General features: G+C 45.4%; 1 protein-coding gene and 1 long non-coding RNA gene across 4 annotated transcripts in view; one reads left to right on the forward strand and one right to left on the reverse strand.

Annotated features, from left to right (window-relative positions):
• Positions 1–20,066, forward strand: part of aff2 (AF4/FMR2 family, member 2) — a 176,879-nt gene that overhangs the window by 22,084 nt on the left and 134,729 nt on the right. Inside the window, exon 1 of one of the 3 annotated variants that reach the window (XM_035409114.1) lies at positions 10,897–10,995. The exons of the other annotated variants lie outside the window; for them this stretch is intronic. The gene's annotated coding sequence lies outside the window, so the exon portion shown is untranslated. Of the gene's footprint in view, positions 1–10,896; positions 10,996–20,066 lie in introns of those variants that run through there. 3 annotated transcript variants of the gene reach the window in all.
• On the reverse strand, positions 163–2,432 carry LOC118223051. Its single transcript, XR_004764387.1, has 2 exons — positions 2,187–2,432; positions 163–874 (listed from the first exon to the last, which is right to left on the reverse strand). It is a non-coding gene; the product is annotated as an uncharacterized LOC118223051 (long non-coding RNA).

Raw genomic sequence — 20,066 nt, forward strand, 5'->3', positions numbered from 1 at the left:
ATAGAACAACTTCCTCTTCAGCTGCGGTGTTTACCACTTTGTGTTGAACGGTGATTGAACTCAGTGGAGTTACTGCTTAAAGCCGACTGAAGGGTGTGGTCTCAGACTTTTTCGCTGTAACACTGAGGAGAACGTTCTCGCCATTTAGGTCAACAAGGGGGCCACTGTTTATTTTCTCATTTATTTGTTTAGCCTTAGCTGAAGCAGTCCAGCGGCAAAGCTAGCAAGCTCGGCAGATAATGCAGGCTGCGATTAAATCCACCTTAGATATAAACATCCTACTTCTGCTTGGCATGTCTCCAAGATGTGCCATATTAATTATAATATAGCTCCAGTATTAATATAGCCAGCGTGCACTACAACAAAAAAAAAAAAACATGTTAAAACAAAAATCTGGTAATTGACATTTTATATAACAATGTCTGAACAAATTCATTGCACTTCTCCAACGTCTTACTCTTTCAATTTGTCAAATGGCCTTTCATCAGTGTAATTTTATGATTAATTTTGCCTACACTGTTATGAATCTGAGGCCAAAAGCAGAATAATAGAAAAATACAAACAATGGCGGTAAAATGTCTCTTAGTGCGGAACAAAAGGAGTAACAATGTCACGAGTTACGCTCAGAGAGCGTCCCCGATCTGCGAGGACTCGTAAAACCCGGCCTTTTCTTCCAATTAATTCTCCAGAATTTACAATGCTCAAGTGGTCAGATCGCATAATGAGGTAAAAGGGAAAGTTTATTCTGCTCCGCGCTCCGCAAATGGAATCAAAGAGCCTCGTTTAACAAGCAGATGTGAACCAACTCGGGCCGGGGCTGACAAGAGTGATGGATTCAAGTAGCAGATCCCCCCACTCAGATACTCAGCAGCCGCTGGAGAGAGAGAGAGAGAGAGAGAGTGAGAGAGAGAGAGAGAGGGAGAGAGAAAGAGAGAGAGGGAGAGTGAGAGAGAGAGAGGGGGAGAGAGAGAGGGAGAGTGAGAGAGAGAGAAAGAGGGAAGAGAGAGAGTGAGAGAGAGAGTGAGAGGGAGAGAGAGTTAGAGAGAGAGAGAGAGAGGGAGAGAGAGGGAGAGAGAGAAAAAAGCGTTGATTAAAAGGGCGTGAGGTTCTCGGCCGTGCTCAGGTGATGCATGATGTGCGTTTAAAATGAATGCAGTGGGACTTGAGAGCCATCAGCCCCAGCGGTTTTTGAACGGTACAGAGTGATGTAATTATTCCCCCACAAAGAGTAGAAGAAGAAGCATGCCAGTAGGTGAGCTTTTTATACCGTAGGATATTTTTTTCTCTCTGGGTTCTTCTCAATGAGATGTTGTTCTGTGGCAATTGTTTTTTTTTTTTTTTTTTAATGCAACGACTTCATGTTGGGAAATGGGGAAGAGGAACTGTCTTTCTTATCATTTTAGGCGTTGTAGAGGGAGTCACTTAAGCAATATATAACGATCACATGGTAGTACCTTTTATGTCACGACTATTATGTGGCAGTGCTGTGGTGTGGTTGTGAAGAGCCCCTTGTGTCTTCAGTAGTTATTTGTTTTCGAGTATGGATGGATATGGAAGGCTTGAGTGAAATACACCCTGGGTTAGATCAAGTCAGATAAGTCAAGGTTCAGGGTCCCGAAACAGAAGCGTCTGTTTACTGACTGACACGCGGCTGAGATGCTGGGAACGGGATGGGGAGGGAGAGAGAGACCCTCGCTCACGCCTCCCCTGCCCTTGGGCCACTGCATGAGCCTCTTAGTAAATGTGAGTCCCAGTTCACCCACTTCCTGGTTCAACTCCCTTTAGCACAGTTTCCTGTTTGAGTTTAGCAGGGGTACAGCTTTGGGTTTAGTAGTGAGGAGGATGGCTGTGTGAAAATTAGGTAGGGTATCTTTTGAGTATGTGTGTGTGTGTGTGTGTGTGTGTGTATGTGTGTGGTATCAGTCATTTGATTGTGTGTGTGTGTGTGCATGCGTGCGTGCATGTGTATATAGTTAATCTGTAGTAAAGGTATTCTAGAGGAACAACAGCTCTTCAAGTGGTGAGTCGATTAGTACAGCAGCCACAAACAAGCATGCACTTAATAAGCATAATTAAGTCCATAATCAGATAATTGTATAATTTATATTATAGCCAGGAGGGAAATACATTTCGTTCGCGGTGCTATCACGGAAGATCGCAGAAGACGTAGCGCCATGCTCATTTACTTGCTTAACGTTGTCTTCCGTTATCTCCCGAACGGGTTCCCCCCGGAGGGCGGACGGTCTCCCGTCAGACCGCGGAAGGGCTCGGGGACGCTGACGTGTTCTGGCTGCGTTTCCTTTCTCCCTGCGTCCGTGCCTCTGCCAGCACGCTTGACTGCGCCGGCCGTGACCCCTTGCGTTCGACGGGGTCGCGATCCAGGTGGCTCAGCATCTGGTCTGTTGGATACATTCTCTCGATCTCCTCCCCCCTCCCCCTCTATTTCCCCCCCCCCCCCATGGTTGACTCAGTTCTCCCCCCCAGGTAGATGTGCAGCTGCTCAATGTGATGTTAACGTTGTGGCTCCACTTGCTATAAGTGACTTGTTTTCATTCGACAAACATCCAAGGGATCATGCAATAAATAAAAAATAAAAAAAAATTAAAATGAACAGATAGGTAGAGGGAGGGGGTTGAGGATGGTTGGGCTGCAAAATGGGATAAAGATGCATTTTTTTTTATCAAAGTCTGACAGAAACAGTCTCTACGCCCTGCTCTTCTGCTTATTTGCCCCTTGGTCCCCGTACAAGGATTCAGTTGGTTGAAGTCATGATTCCATAAAATGATACTGGTCATGAATTGCTGCTGCTGCAAAAAAAGAAAAAAAAAACTCAGTCATAATATGACATTACTGCAATGGCAGACAGACGGTGCTGTGGAAAGTGTTAAACATTAAACGACACAGAACGTCCAAAGCGATAAGCGCGCCACGCTGTAACCCTGCGATGGCGTGCGTGGTGATGTCAGTTTTAAGACATGGCGGTCGCCGTCCTTAGTGACTGAACTATGTTTAGTTGCCTCGTAAATTTCCTCTCCGGCGAGCCTCCTTCTGGGCTCCTGCCTGCAGTTCATTACACAGTGCCAAACGCGGGTTCAACAGGCAACGAGGCCCTGCCATCTTTCTTTCTCGATGCGTGGAGAGCATCCGATTGGCTGCTTCCTCGGGTGGGACGGCCGGAACCGGGCTGTATTTCCTCATTATCTCCGCGCAAGACGGACTATCTGGCGACTGAACTTTAACCGGCGTCCTTGGCTCACTGAGGGCTTGTGAGTCTCAGCCTCTCCCACGGTCGGTGCCGGGGGCTTATACGGCACGGGAGGGGAGTCCTGGCTATAATTAGCCTACTTTTCTGTTCGGAGTGCCAAAGCATAAAGGCTAATCGCAAAAACAACAGATTAAACAAGTTTGCTATGCTGACATGATTTTCTGATAAGGATAGGCTACATATTGACATTGATGAATATACTATTAACGCATAAGAGCACTGTCACAATACCACAGTGCTTGCAACCATGGCAATAATTACTGAACTGCCACTGATATTATTATTATTATTATTATTATTATTATTATTATCCCGAGTGTCTTAACTGTATTCACTGGATTTAGCCTACATGAATAGATTGTTCTACCTTCCATAAAATAAACCAATTGTACCTCTAGAGATGTACAGCCGTGAACAGTTTATTGAATCTAAGTAATTTGTTTGGTGGTTATTATGAGCAGTAGATGATTAAACGGGATTAGAATATTATTGGCATGATAGGGCACTGAAAGCTTGTTTGATTCTCAAATGATACTCACTATGAAATTTCTCGACGAGGGCTCGTGTTGTTTTTCTGTTCTCAGAATTGTTTGTGGAGCTCAGAAAAACTATGCCATGCGGATGATTTATTTGTTTGCCGGTGTTTTACAATGTCTTTTTAGTATGCTGGAAAATCAAGTTCAGGGGCTGTGGTTGATTCAGATCACAATGTCACATCCTAAAACATTCACCATTTACGATGGACAATAGTGATCACACACTTGTCCTGTGCGGTGCTGATTGGCTCATTCCAAAAAATAATTGATTTATGTTTTTTGGTTACTGAGACTCTTCATGCCCCCCCCCCCCCCCCCCCTTGCCCGTACTAATGCCTTGTTTTGTTCATTTAGCTCTGCTTTTGACCATCTTTTTTGGGGGGGTGGGGGGGGGGGGGGTGGGGGGGGGGGGGTAAGCCAGACAGGGTCTCATCTACATGCTGAGGCGCGACTAACGGTCTTAACCCCCGGAATGCTGGGAGCTCCTGAAGCTCATTGGCCCTGGCTTTGTGCACTGCTTGAGCTCTCGCAACCAGCATGTCCTTGGAGGCCCCCCCCCCCAACCCCCCCACCCATCACAGTGTCTGGGCCAGGAGCGGGTTGCCATGGAAACCGGGGAAGAGTTAATGCAGCAGGAGACCTAAATTGTATTATCATTTTTTCCCCCTCATATAGTCCTATTTCTTTTTTTTTTTTTTCTTTTTTTTATGGATGGGAAAGCAGTTAGAATTTTTTGCTTTTATGATCATATGCTAATTGAAATAACCATTTTCTAGCTTGCTGGAAGCTTTTCTATGCTCTCCACACTGGAGTGGCCATTGGAAATAAGCGAGCAGAGGTGACTGTTTTAGAATTGAGTCCTTGGGACTTTGCATTCATAATAATATGCCGTGCACAAATGTTTTTCATTATTAGTCTGAATAGTAATCTAAATTGTTCACATTGTTCAAGCTCGCTCATAGTGCAGACTTTCCAGAATAAATAGCATGAAGACAATTAGCCCAATTTGATAACTTACTAATACACCGTCTCCTAATTTGAAGTGAATTGTCACTAGCTTTAAAAAGCAAAGCGGCTATTCCACACAGAATGTGTGCGGGTGTGTCGTCTATTTATTTTCTCTTCTTTTTTTTTCTGGTACCACGGCAAATAGTCGGGCATCGGGCCATTTTCCGCGGCTAGCTGCTACACGGATATAATGTAGAACAAAGGACACTGCTTACGAGCCGCTCTAGTTCCGGCCCACGTTTGAACAGGGGCCCCCCTTGACCCCCTTAAGGCCCGTATTCCGGAACTCTGCCGCACACACACACACCCGAGCGAGCTACGAGCTGAGAGCCGGGCCTGTCGGGGCTTTGATTGCTTGGCTAATGGCACGGATCCTGGCCATTCGCTGCGAGGCGGCGATAAGTGTGAGCGGGAGCCGTCCCCCCCCCCCCCCCCCCGCCCCCCCCCAAGTGTACCGAGTTCACCAACCGTAAAGCCCCGCATTAACCGCCGGGTAGTTCCAGAGTCACTCGGCAACGGACAGGGCCAGAGTGGCGCAAGCTTAACCCCCCGCCCCCTGGAAAATTAATGGAATTGCCAAAACGCCATGAAATCAGAGCAGGAGACAGACAAAAGATGGGAGTAAAATTGCGGAACGTTTGTGTAACGATAGACCTGAAATGGGTCTGGTCCAGCATTTATTTACTTGCCTGCCTACGTCAGCCTATCTGGCTTTATACCCTCTGTACGCTACCATGTTGGTTAAGTGTAGCCCTCGCTGTTCACAGGCTATGATGTAGAGTTGCTTACTTTCACGAATCGCAGCTCAACGTATTATTAATAAGGCTCCAAGGTCTGTGATTGGCTGATAGATCATGGATATCGCCAGTTGCTTAGCACTGCCAATATAACATGCAGATTGTTACGGGGAATGCTAGTGGTGGAACGGTGGATGGACTGTTTTCAGAACGCGGGCTTCGGGTCTTGTCGATGGCGATTCAGGAGGAAGACCACCAAACAACAGCACGAGGCAGCATCGATTTGTTTAAACAGCTACGCCCTGTCAGTTTGGCGGTTGGAAATTGATTTGTGAGTGTCCACAATTAGCCGGAGCAGGAGGGGGTTGAGGGTAACGAGCCCATTTTGTTGCGGCGGCTTTTGTTGTGGGATTATCAGTCCGTGTGTGGTGGAAGGTGGAGGGTCTGCCCTGTAATTTTAATCTCCTTTTTGTCCTCCTCCTCTCTCTTGATAAAGTGCCTGTCCATTGGTATTCTTTGTTCCTGGGATGTGTGTGTGTGTGTGTGTGTGTGTGTGTGTGTGTTTGTGTGTGTGTGTGTGTGTGAGTGTGTGTGTGTGTGTGTGTGAGTGTGGGTGTGTGTGTGTGTGTGTGTGTGAGTGTGGGTGTGTGTGTGTGTGAGTGTGGGTGTGTGTGTGAGCCTGCATGTGTTTGGCTGGTGTCCAGCAGAAAATGTCGCAAGTACTTTTGTTCGATACCTTCTGCGTCCATGCTGACACAGTCTTTCCATATCTGAGAAATGGGTTCAACAGAAAACGAATACAGCCATAAAACACCCATGATTGGTCCGCCCATGTACATTAGAGAATTCCTACAGACAGAACCGATAACCCCTTAGTAATCCAGGATGTACAATTATACCCTGCCTTTTAACCATTAGGTATACTGCAAATACATTGCACACAGACACAAGTACACTATGAGCTATTTAATACACATGATGTCAATTTTGCATAATTTCCTTTAATTACCATTAATAATATCAGTTCTGACTATTATTATGAATACTCCGAGATACAGGGCTGCTACTAGGGCTTACAGCTTCCGTGATTCAGCAGATGCTGCTACTGCAACTTAAATAATATGAATCTTTAAACACAGAATACGATAGGATGCATATTATAATATTCTCTTTCCCGTTTAATTTATTTTGAAGCAAAATTTATATTGATAGCTTCCCAGTCCCATAGGATACTAGCCACTCGCAAGCAATTAAATGCAAGAGAGGTCCTTTTTTTAAAGTTGGTGAATAATTAATAAAAAGCAGTTATTAACTATAACCCCATGTGTATAGTTTAGTGTTTATAACATTTCGTGTGCAGTTTATAAACATTTTTTTGTTCTTTCCCCTGCAGCTGGACTGATTTTTTTTCCTTTCCATTTTTGAACGTCAACACAAATCACGGAGCTTGCTATTGCCAACAGGAGTAGAGACTCGAGTGATTTCCCTCTAAGCCAGCTTGGCTTAAATGGTTGATTTGAAACTCCCATCAGTGACACTTATGTTCCTCCTTAACAGCTTGCTTTACCCCATGCGGTGGACATTACCCTGCAGAAGACTGACATCTCCCATTTCCGATAGCTTTCCTTATGCAGTCTCGAGGTGTCGACCGACTGTTTTTAGCACCTGACTATGGCCGATGTAGAACTTAATAAGGTCATGAAAAAAAATGCTCTCAGTGCTTGGCAGCCAACTACGCCGCCCGCCCTAATAATGCAATGAAACAATACTGTAAATCTTGCTCTAGAAAAATAATTGCAGATCTGTGTTTTTATTTGCTAGGGCTCCTGGGAAATAAATTGGGTAACATTCAAAACTGGCACGGCAGCAATGAAAACAGTGGGAGCTACAGCTGAAGAGGAGCATTCTGGTTTTTATGCCTGATTTTATTAGAGGATGAAGAGATAGCGTGGCAGGCCTGTTAAAGCAATTACTATAAAAATGAGCAAACAGGTTGTGATTTTTGGCTGAGGCTTGGGGGAGACACCCCTGTGAACGTTAGAGCACCTAACTCTCTAGTGCACTCGCTCACGGTCTCGCAGACTGACAGCCTGGCTGACTGAACAGGTCCTGCTGCTAGGACCACTTGAGGCACTTGGAAGTTGAAGTGAAAAGCACTGCTCTGGTGGGAATGTACGTTCACCACTAGGGGCGCTGGAGGGCAAAGTGGCCTGCAAAGTGGTCAAGGCCTAATATGAACAGCCCCGGTTCATATCTTTTTGGCTTAAGGAAACAATTTTGACTGTTCTTGAAAGCTTCACTCTCTGAGGTAGCGGGTATGCTTAGTGTGAGGGGATTACCAAAAAGGCCAGAGAAAATAAAACTTATCTGATCTTGAGACCAAGGATTTTTTTTTAAATGTGATTTTTATAGTCTTGACATATCTGTGCACTGTACTTACCAATTTGCATGCAGGCAGCTGTTGTTCCCTTATCACTTGTTTAACAGGAGAATCCTCACCTCATAAAGTGTTGACATGCCGCACTTTACAGCATTATAATTCAAAGGATTATTTTACAGGCGAGTCTGTGCATTGTAGTTATTGCTCAGGGATTTTAATAGAGAAAACAGAGCAGCTAATGTAGACACAGTGTGGCTGTGTGATGCGCCGTTTGAAGAATTGAAATTACAGCCTTAAGATTTGATTTTGATTTAGATTTGGTTTGAGTCCCATGCGAGGAGCTCGCTACTGAGGAAGCACACTTCAGTAAATCTATAGATGTACAAACGGATAACCGTCAAACGCCTGTTCCGTACGCGCAAGCTTTCCCCCGGACGAGGCTGTCTGTCTGCTAAGTATGTAATATTTTCCGACTGTGTTTATGCGATGTCGCGAAAACAAATCTGTGGTGGTGTTTGTGCCGAGCGGAGGGACAGGCGTCGGTGCCCTTAGAGGAGAACTGCTAAAAAAAAAAAAGAAGCTTCTTTTGAAACAGAGAGACGAGTGACTGAGTCGCCTTTATCCATAGATTAGCGACGGTCGCTATCAAGCTCTGGCACGGCGTTCCCCGGGGGGTCGGAGGGGCTTGGCAGCGACGTACGGGGATGCGGCGGCGGCGGCGGCGGCGTCTGCCTCCGGGCCTGACCTTTGACCCCGGGGCTTTACGGCAGATTAGCACCCAGAGGGCCCGGCGTTTCATCCTCGTCCTCCGCTGGGCCGATCTGATTCGCGGGCTGCGGCAATAACCGGTCACAATCAGCTGCTCTCCTTCTTTTCCTCTCTCTCTCTCTCTCCTCCTTTTCCTCCGTAGGCAATCAGTCTGCTCCATTCTTTTTTTTTTCTTTTTTTTTCACCCCACCTACTTTTTTCTCCCGCAGGATGTATCGCGTTGTAATTGAGTCTGAGTACAATCTGAGCCAAACTGCTCTTTTTTTATTCTGTCATCTTGTATAATTTTTGGGGTTGGGGGGAGTGGGGTTTGTGGGGGCACAGCGTGGGGTGGACTCCTGCTTGCGCCTTAAATTTCGAAACGTGTTTGACGTCCGCGGTTGAGTCAAAAAAAAGAACCCGATCAGGCGAGAGGCCTTCGTGCATGTCGGGTGATTTCACTGAGACGAATGTTCCTGAGTGGGAGCGTTCAGCTCGTGGGCATTTGGGGTCATTTCCCCCCCTCGGATGACTTTGCTGTCAGTTAGCCGATGAGCCGAGTGTAGCGTGAACAAACAGCTGTATCTTCCTGGTATGCATCATCCCCGCTCGTATTAATGATTAATGTCCTCTGCAAGTAGCCGTGTCCTCTGAAGAACTGGTTTGCCTCACAGTTTCATAAATAAAAGCCCCTTTGCAAAACAAAGATTAGGCCAAGGCACCGCACGTCCCGCAGAGCTCAAAGTGGGGGTTATATCAGCGTGGAAGATGTATTTGCATTTCAGTTAATTAGCGAGCGCTTAAAGTCACTCCTTCAATTAGTACTAAGTCTTTGAGCGAGAGGACTTAGTGATGAATGGGGGGGAAAAAAACGTCGATCTTGTTCATTCAGAAATTTTTCTCCATACCAAGTCACGTTGTTCAGTTCCGCCTGATATGAATATTGGCTGATGGCTTCAGAACATGTTTTGTTTAAGCAATGTTTAGTTGCAGATCATCATTCTCTCCATATTTACAGCTGCAAGTCTCTGTTTGCAGTTCCAGCTGCAAATGACAGAGAGAACAAGAATAAGAGAGAGAGAGAGAGGGAGAGAGAGAGGGAGTGAGAGAGCGATATTAAGCGCCGGGGCTGTGCGATTTGGGCATTAGGGATCCGAGCGCTTCGTTCGGCGTGAGGCCCGGATTGAGCTCGGCCCCTTAGCTTCTGTTGCGGGAGCCAAGCTGAAGTCAAACTCGATAAATGTGACTTGCGCGGAATTTGCGGAACACAATGGGCCTTTGTGGGGCCGGCCCACATGGTATCAATCGGAGTCTCGTTCTAACATGCCTGGCTGGGGCAGGCGGGGGGGAAGTCTCGGTTTGGCGAGCGAAAGGCGCTGGCTGCCAGCGACGGATCAGGGGGGAACTGCTGATCGGCTGCTCTTTTAAACCCCTAATCTGACAGTATTAATCAAAGAACAAAGCGCAAAACCTACTGAGGAAGTACTGAGTGCTGATTTAATTTAAAAGGTCTTACCTTCCTGTATACGTGTATACGATTCAGGGGAGGGGGTGGTCTGTCAGTTTAGGTGTTTGTATATGTACATATATGACAGACATGGCCAGTGGAGCAATATAAAATGGGCAGACTAATTGTGTCGCACTAGTGTTCTGGTTGTGACGATGACCAAACACTGTTAATCCATTAAACGTCGCATGAAGTCGCTCTCGTCAAATGGCATGGAGTCGGCAGGTCGCTCGTACCAAAAGTGTAAAGTCGTTAAATGTCTTTGCCTGTTGGACTGATCAAAAGTGACAGCCTCTTGAGGTCTTTAAGTTTATTGGCACGTATCTGGTTCAGACGTGCACCCAAGATTCCCGTCTTGCATCAATTTCATTGCTAGCCATTATTTTTTATTGCCGTACTAGCATTTCAATTTTTCCACCAGGTCAAAAAGTTTGGTGATTCATTTCTTGTGGAATAATGTAACTTCGTTCTGGAGGAACGGCTGGGCTTGAGATATAGCCCTTAAATAAACAAACGTCAGTGCACGGTGATTCATATTTTCTTCTGTGGTTTTGTAAGAGCAGTGGAGAGATTCCGAAGTCCTGCTGTCCACCTGTCTGAAAATTGTTCAAAAATAGTTTTGGCAACTCAGCTGTGGGCTGTTTAACGTCTCATTCTGCTTTCTGCTCCACCCAAAGCTTAGGCTGACATTTCTGTTTGCAGAATGATTGGGTGTCTGATTCCTTTTGACCTTTGACCTTTGACCTCAGAAGAAGAAGGAAGTAATGGCATCATGGTGAACATAGTGCAGGATACCTATTGTGCAAGAAAGTATGGTAAATATACAGTCCACTCATATTTCAGACATGGATACCGAACCCTAAAACCAGTACTACGTTCAATTATGGTGCAGTTATTAACACTTAAGAAAACATTAATAACTATAATACACTTAAAAATGCACTTCTTCCAGTACTTGCAATTTGAAGAATTCCCCACAAGGCAGGATTATGCTCTGTTGCTACCTTACTATAATGCTATGCTCCCATCTCAGCAGTCAATATCACATCTTTTGAGGGATGTTTTATCAAACTGGCCACCCTGCCCTTCTTAATAACACATAATTATGTACATTAATTATTGCTGACAATAAACAGTTCATTTTTAATGATGTTATCATTACTGCATTATGCAGTTATATCTGCATTGTTCTCTCGAGTGTTACCAAGAGCTCTTATGTCCAGCTGTGCTGCTTTGACCCGGTGCATAGATTGGTGTGATTCTGTCACTCTCTCATCCCCAGCGCGAGGGCTTTTGATACCTCAGAGCGAACCCTATTCAAACGACGGCGTTTTTTCACCGATTCCACCAGTCAGTGGGATCTCTACTCAGATGAAGAGGATAAGAAAAGGGGGGGGGGGGGAGGGGGCGAACGGAGCGCTTTTTTTTGGTGAGGAGACGTGTCGCAGCAATCTTATCTGAAGCTCACCCCTCGCTCGAGAACGAAATAAAAGGAAGAAAGCCTAGATCGGTTCGCTGAGTGGGGCTGTGAGGGGGGGCGCGCGCTTGCGTTCTCCTCAGCCCCAGCCAGCCCGGAAAGAGACAGACTCTGGAGCGGTCGACCGCCGCTGCTGCTGCCTCGGAGTCTTCGGAGCCGCCCGGTGCCAGGAGTGTTCTGTTCAGAGACAGCCCCTTTGTGGCGAGCCAGCCAGCAGTGTGCCTGTCGACGACACGGGGGAGATTGGCTCTCTGGCAGGTTTTTCGATTCGTCTCGTACGATTACTGAAGTAAAATCCTGTATGTGAATAAAAAGTTCCCCCCTCACCCAACCGCCCCCCCCCCCCCCCCCCCACGGACTCTCTACCTTGATCCGGGATGCAGTAAGACTTGCATACGTGTATTGGGGTCGGTAATCCCTACTGCATTTGCTCTGCTGATTGCATTTTTTTCGAAAATGTTTGCCTATTGAGCATTTTGTCAAGTGGGCCTACTTATATACCGGCACGGCACCTCCAATCACAGCGGTGCGCCGGAGAGGAGTTATCACCATGGCGATCAGCATTGCTCAGTCCTCGGGTTTTATTAGCCAAAATAAACACTCGCGCTTTCTGCTGACTGTCCATTTAACTGGGGTCCCCAAAGGGCATTACGCGTAATTTAATGAATAAACATACCATATTTATTTCTTTATTTCTTTATTTATTTATTTATTCAGAAAATACCTGGTGGAATACAGCACAGCGGCGAGCGGCAGAGGAGATTTTATACGCCCGGTTCACGTAGGCCTGCGCCGGGATCTTTACGAGCCCGTTGACGCCTACGTGAAAAACGGGCGCGGACCGCGAGCGTATTTATTCCTGAAGACCGCGAGCCTTTAGTCTAATAAGAGTCTGGCGCTAACCCCCTGCCGCTCGAGAGGCCATATCTTTTTTTATTTTTTTTATTTTCTGGGGTGCCTGGCCTCTCTCCGGGGACCGCTTGGAAAATTGACATCATCAGCCGAGGCGATCGGCGGTGGCGGCGGCGGCGGCCTCCTCCTCGAAAGGCTCGGGGGGCGGCGTCGCCTCCTCAAAGCCGCTGATTACCCCCCGCTCCCGCCCCTTAAGCCCGCCTGATGCGCTCGCTCGCCCAACGCGCTCGCTCACGGGCCGCCCAGGAGCGATCGACGCGTCGTATTAAAGCACAATAGAGCGTAAGAGGGAGCGAGAGAGAGAACGCGCGTGGCAGAAGGCGCGGCGTGTGTGTGATCGATACGCTCTGTGGCTGGGGGAAAAAAGGGGCCGAGGCCTGGTAGCTGTTGACATCTCTTTTGGTCTTCTTAGACCCCCTGCGGGTTTGTGTGCGGGGAGTAACATTAGCAGCAGATTTTGAGCTATCGAAAAAAAGAGAAAAAAGAAAGAAAAAAAACGGAGAGAAAAGGTGTCGTAAAGCCGCTGAAATGCGAAAATGTGCAATTCGCAGCTGGAATTCTCATGAACAGCATAAGTGCATGAGGACTCGTCTTGAACATTTCTCCCCTAAAATCAGCTTGCAAAAATGTGTTGCTAAATGAACTGTTAACTTATGCAAGAATATTTATGTTATTTCAAGAGGGTCTAAGCATAAAAACAGTAGCATTAGCGAATGTATGGCATAGCCCATAGGTGACCTATAAGAGTAATTGGTAGCTTTGTTGACTATGTTTCAGGGAATACTGTGTAGCTGAACTGTGCAACAATGTTAATAAGATGGTATTCTTCATGGACTGATCTAGCATTAGGTATTCTTCTGACTTTGTGTGATCATTTGATCATTTGACCAGCATGGATATGATTGGCCGAGGACCGTTTCTTGCCTACAGAATTTTGCAAAAAAAATATCTCTCTATTCAGTGTGTTAGACTCCTCCCCCCCCCCAACCCTCCAACACCCCCTCTTATTTATTTATTTTTCTTTCTGTTTTTCATTATCGTGGAGGCTGACTGATGAGGAAACACTAGAATCACCGCTTTGGTGAAGGGGGTCATGCGTGCACACCTCGCCCCCCTTTGAAGGGACTGTAACTGTGCTCTGAGTTAGCCTCGCCAATATTTTCCTGACCTCTGCCTGCACACCGGACTCGACGTGCTGTTTGTGAAACAACCTGAGAGTGAGATCATTAATATCCTACGACTTCCTCCTTGTTTGGCAATGAGCGTAGGTCCGCTGTTTCCTTTTTTTTTTTTGATTTGTGGTCTGTTGACGGTGTAAGTAGTTTACCACAAGGCAGTGAGCCAGTCTTGCTCTCGTTTACACAGTTGTCAAATAGCTATAATTAGTAGGCCCATTTAAGTAGGTACAGTAAACCGGCACCGGATTACATGTCATTCTGGCAACATAATGTTTTAATGTCAATATATTTTCATTTTTGGAAACATGGGCATGCCCTCTCACGTTAATGCCAAATGCAAGCCGAGTGACTTTCCTGACACCTCTGAGAGTACTGTTATTTATTTATTTCTATTTTTGACAGGGACAATGAACGGCCACTTAGTTGTCCCAAAATTAGCGATCGAGCTAAATGTCATCTGTTGTCCCAGGGCAGGGAGCATTCATTCTGGAGAACATCAAATGTGAGAAAATAAAATTTTGTCAGGCGGGGCTTGTGAACCGTTGACAAGGGATGACTGTTTTTGCATCACATTCTCTGGAAATGGAGCGGTCTTGGTTTCATACCATTATTGCTGCAGTAACTTTTCAGGAGAACATTTTGGTTAAGTTATATTAACAATTATTCCACCGCAATCTTTATTTACATTACAGTGTTTAGCTTACTAGCTTTTAAGTAGATGCCTGTAGGCTAATTTATATGGCTTTTCTGTTTAAATGTCTATTTTATTATGTTGCTAAATCAAATTCATTGAATTTTTTTTTTTTTTTGGAATCCCACTGAAACAAATGGGTGTTGTACCGAAGCAATTCAAGTTCTGATTTTAGTGTTGTCATGGGAAATATACTCTGGAACTGCATTGGGCTGGCAATATGAACAATAAAATGGCATTATATATAAATTCAGGGTGTAAAACCTAGTGTTTTCCGTCTATTACTTTGTCAACCGGAAAGAAAACAATGCTAATTATGTGCTGTGCGTGTGTGAAGATTATGGCAGGAAACCTTTGTTTATAGATGGATCTAATTTCATGCTTTTATTCTGTGCCCTTATAAAAGAAAATATGATAGAACTACCGGCGGCCTCATATTCATTTTTTCTAGAGATGGAATTTCAGATCAAAGGCAGTTCCCTGATTTAACCCCACCACTGCGGTCCCCAGTAAGGATGTCCTGCTCTCTCTCCTTTCTTTACAGATGGGAGTGTTTGTATCTCTGGAGCTTTTAAGGGGTTGATTGTGCAGGGGGGTAGATCCTGAGGTCTTTTTCCAATACCCTTTTTAAAAGCAGCAGTATTTTTGTGTGTCCAGTATATGAACAGGTTTTTTGTGGAGGAGTGGGTGGTAGAGAGGTCATAGCAGCTGTCTAGAATTATTTAGGTGCTGTCTATATTATTATTGTTATTATTATTATTATTGTGTTTGCATCAAGGGTGTTGTTGCCTTAATTAGCTCGGGAAATACCACCACCACTGAAACAAAAGTTAGGCCTAAAAGGAGACGATGAAAGTCCTACTTATCCCTTGTATGCATTTTTATTATTATTATTTTTAAAAAGCATCTTAAATCAATGTTTGTTTAAAAAAAAAAAAATCCTGTACCTGTTTACTCTGCGTCTGTTCTGATGCGAGCGTTCTGGGACGGGGCGTAAGGACATGCGTGCTCTAATTAAAATTCAGCCACACCGTCGCCAGGGATCTCTGCGGTCCCACCGTTATTGTGTGAAGCAGCGGGACTCCGTACTCGTTAAATCCGTCCCCAGCGTCCGCTCATGTCTTGGCAGCACTTGAGCGCTGACTTACGATGACAATATGGCCCCGTGCTCTTCAAGGAATTTGTACTTATTAAGCACGTTTAAATGGACGATCGCTCTAATTTTACCAAGCAGCGGGGGTCTCTCGTCGAAAAAACAGAAAGTGATTAGGACTCCTCCCCTGTCAGTGCAATTTTCTGTCTATCAGCCGCGCTTTTATTACGATGCAAATGCGAACTGTGCAATCTGATTAATTGCAGAGCTGCCATTCGTCAAAGTTTCTTTGAAATTTGACTCAAAATTGTTTTTTTTCCCGATCGATTGCAACCAGGGAATGAGACAGAAGATTAATGCCTCCTTACAGTTTGGGGTTTTACGAAGGAATTCTGCTCATTTGTTAGCCTACATTCTGTTGCATTGAGGTTTCAGAACCTTTAAGAGTGACATTTCATTTTTAAATCCTCTATGAGGCGGATTTATGAGTTATTCATTTTGTCCATATGCAATAATAACATTTATTTAGGATCAACTGCTTCAAGTTAACTGTGGATTGGCATCACTGAAATAGACAGCTCAGATATAAGCCTCTGGGTACTTTATAATATTCTTAAAGCATGCAGGACATGGTAATTATCGCTATTTGGTTAATTCAGAATTCAAGAAATACCCAATACCATGGTAGATCATAGCATGTTTGTTTATTTTAGAGATGATTGACATGTGTCTTATTTTTTAATAGCAGCATACACATGCAAATCTGCATAGTGCAACACAGTCGGGCTGTCACGGTTGTTGCCATCAAGGGTCTGCGGAGAGGAGATATTTACTGGGCGCTGACATTAAATTCACATGGTTAAATTCCTGACATCCTCCATCCTGCTCCCACTCCATCAGACACGCTCAAACGATATTCTCCGGCGGCTCGAGCGCGGGCCACACATAATTAGAAAGAGCCACGGGTTAAAAAGCTAAAAAGCCCTTCGCTGGCTTAAAGGGTGAAGAAGAAAAAAAAAAAAAAAAAACCTCAGCGAGCTTGGCGGTTGATTTATTTCCCATCGCTGGGCTTATTTAGGATGTTGCTGATGTAACAAGCTTGTAGAGAGCAAGGAGCTGCACACATTTATTTAAACACAGTACTGAGTACACTGTAGCGGATCCATTACTGCTGATTTATATTATATATATATATATATATATATATATATATATGAAAATATCCATTACTGCTGATATATATATATATATATATATATATATATATATATGAAAGAATCCCACATACAATCCCACAGCGGGGCAGAATGCCTTTTTATGCAAACCGAATAGTTAAAATAAATAGTTAATATTTTTCCGCTTAGCTAGTTTAAAACTAGGCCTACTTGAAAGAGAAATTACGGTATGCAGTATACGTTCAGTTTAGCAGCGACGTTTGAAACAACGGTAACGGTTGAGAATGAATCTTTTTTAATGTGCGGGCGAGATATGAAATGCATAAAGAGCAGGGAATGGAACGAAACTGGCGGTACAGGATCATTAAAAGCATAATGGACACATAGAAGCCGTAAATCCCCGTGCTTATTACACTGTCGGTTGAGTGCTGTATTATATGTTCAAGCACGGACGTGCCACTCTTTTTTATTTTAATTACAATACAAATGCCCCCCCACCCCCCACTCCTCCTCCAGTCCTCCTTACCTGCTTTGTGTGAACTTTGTGTTACCTTCTCTAACGTTTTCTGAAGCGCTCTTAGTTGAGCATACAGTGCGTCTCTGTGAGTAATGGCATTGTGCATTAGGCTAGTGCTGGTCCAATGAGGTCAGCGGATCTTCGTTTTTTTACCCGTGTCTCATTCCGTCAGCCTAGGCTTTTTCCTCAGGGGGTTGTGGTGGGGGTCATGGGGGGGGGGGGGGGGGTGGGGGGCAGGAGGAGGAAGCGGGGGTTGGGGGGTTCAGCAGACAGGCGGACGTTTTGGTATGTCGTGAGGTCTGCTCACTAAATTGGGTCAAGCATGAGAAAAAAAAAAAAAAAGCTGGGACTGCCTCTTGAAATATTCACAACATGACATTTCGGAAGTAACGCAGTTCCAGGCGTGCTTCCTAATTGGTCCATTGCGTGTAATCATGAGCTTCTGTATTCTCCGCTGTTCTACACATCTCAGAAAAATGGGGGTTGTGTACAACAATAACAATGCCAATAATGATCGTCTTCTATTTGACAAATGTATACATATACAAAGTATGCACTTAAATGTGTTTAAATAAACACGTATTATTGGTATATTAGATTATTATGGGGGAAATACACAGTTTATTAAATACAGCAATGAATACATAATAGCCCTGCTTTAGCAAGAGTAAATTATGATGTCACTCGAAAAACAAAGCAGGGTTTCACTTTGACTTTGGTAACAGACAGCGAGTTAGACGGAGGGACAGGTAATGGTTTGGAGATGCCAGGCCGGGAGGAGGAGTGACGTGTGGGCATTCGGAATCATTAGGGCAGTGAGTGCAAACAATGGCCTCTCTGTCGAAGGAGAGCGAGTCCCCGAGGTGCCGGTGGCAAGCGAGTGAAGTTGATAACCTGGCACCTGGCAATTACCGCCTGCGAAACTCATTAATCTGAGAGACTCTTCTGTTTAGACTCCGACGCTACCCAGCAGCCTGGTCTGCTCGAGGTTTTCTGGTCTGCTCGAGGTTTTCTGCTCGGCCGCTGCGTACATTTATGGTCTGTGGAACGTATTCTGCTGTTATTGGACTCACAACTAATATTTTGAACAAGGATTTTTTTAAAGCAAATGTGTTTCTTTAGACAAGTGGCATAAATAGGGTCATATGCTGTGGTCCTCTGGTGTAAGGTGGTTGTGTTGAGTGTTCACACATGCATGCGTACACGCATTCACACAAACATGAGCACTCGTGCTCATACACACACAAAGGCACACAGGTACACAAAGACACACAGGCACACACAAACACACACACACAGAAACACGCATAATCACACACACACACACCCACACACACTAACACACACTTACAAACACACACATCCACACACACAGACACACACACACACACAAATACACACACACACACACACTCACACACACAACCCCACACACACATGCACACACACACACACACATGCACACACGCACTCATATGCACATGCACACACCAACACCCACACACACACACACACACACACACACACACACACACACACACGCACACACGGTCCGTGGCTGAGCAGCAGCAGTTGAAGTGGGCTTTGAAAGCCCTCTCTGGACGAGGCAGGAGCAGATGGGGTGGCAGGGCATGCAGACGTCTCTGCCGCGTGGCACAGCTGCGGCGTGCAGCGATACACCCTCAGCGCCGCCCCGCAGCGCCAGAGCGCTCTCAAACCCAAACCCTGCGCCCGGAACCGGGCCTCACACACACGGGACTGGACCAAACAGATGGGCCAAACCGGAGCTCTCTCCAGCACTGCACAACACCACCAGGCTCATCTCTGCCCAAAATATCCCTTACCTTGCAAACAACTACGGGGAGGCTTAGTCAGTCATTATTGATTATGGACTGCAGCGGCGCATGTCTCTGATATGCCGTGTGTGACTTGCACAAAGCGTCATCTTAATGACTGTGGGATGCTTTCAAAGCCCAGTCAGCCCAGCTGTGGGAAATCTGGGCTCTCTCAGCTGTGGTCTCGGTCTGTTTGGGAAACATGGAATTTATCAGCAGGGATGTTCTGTCTCTGCTCAAAGATCTCTGACTGCTTCAAGATACTAAACTGGATGTAAATACAGTTCATTTGAGTCTGTGAGATGTGCACTAAAAAGCAAAGACCCTGTTCTGAAATATCCAAATATCTCCCAGCTCCTTTCCTCTGACTGGAAGCTACAAGTCAGAGCTGCCTTAGATCCAGTGATGTCATCAGTGCAGTATGTGGGAAGGGCCAGCTGCCTATCCAAGGCATCTCACATTTCAGTCAGCAATGTTTCTTACATATTTACACAACATTTTGCAGTACAGGCTTTGACTGGAGGGGCTGAATAATATTTATAGCCTGCCTGCCATGTCACCTTCATTGGCGACCAGAGTGCTAAAGCCTGGGACCATAAGGAATCTGCAGCTTTATTTCTGTGTTGACTGAAAGATGGTCACAGTATGAGAAAATGAAATCTACTAAGAAAGCATATTCAATAAAAAAATAACTATAATTAGAGCACCCTGCATTGGTGATCCGCGCTTTTTTTTTTTGGTCACTACTCTCTCCTCACGAGTCTTTTATTTTACCTTGTGAAGAGTAGAGTTTTTGGAATGCTTGTTTGTTTTTTTGTTCAAAATTCTCAGCCAGTGTTCTAGAACTCCACTGCTTACAGCTGCCTCAGGATCAGCATTAGAGTGCGGAGTTAAGAACATTCTAATCACATGTTTGCGACCTCACACCTCGAGGGGTTAAGCCCGTCTCGTCTGCCCGCCCGACCCGGGCCGTCCCCCGGAGCCTGCGTGACAAGCGGCACCAATCAT

The sequence above is a fragment of the Anguilla anguilla genome, chromosome 3 (assembly GCF_013347855.1).
Source record: "Anguilla anguilla isolate fAngAng1 chromosome 3, fAngAng1.pri, whole genome shotgun sequence".
Lineage (NCBI taxonomy): Eukaryota > Metazoa > Chordata > Actinopteri > Anguilliformes > Anguillidae > Anguilla > Anguilla anguilla.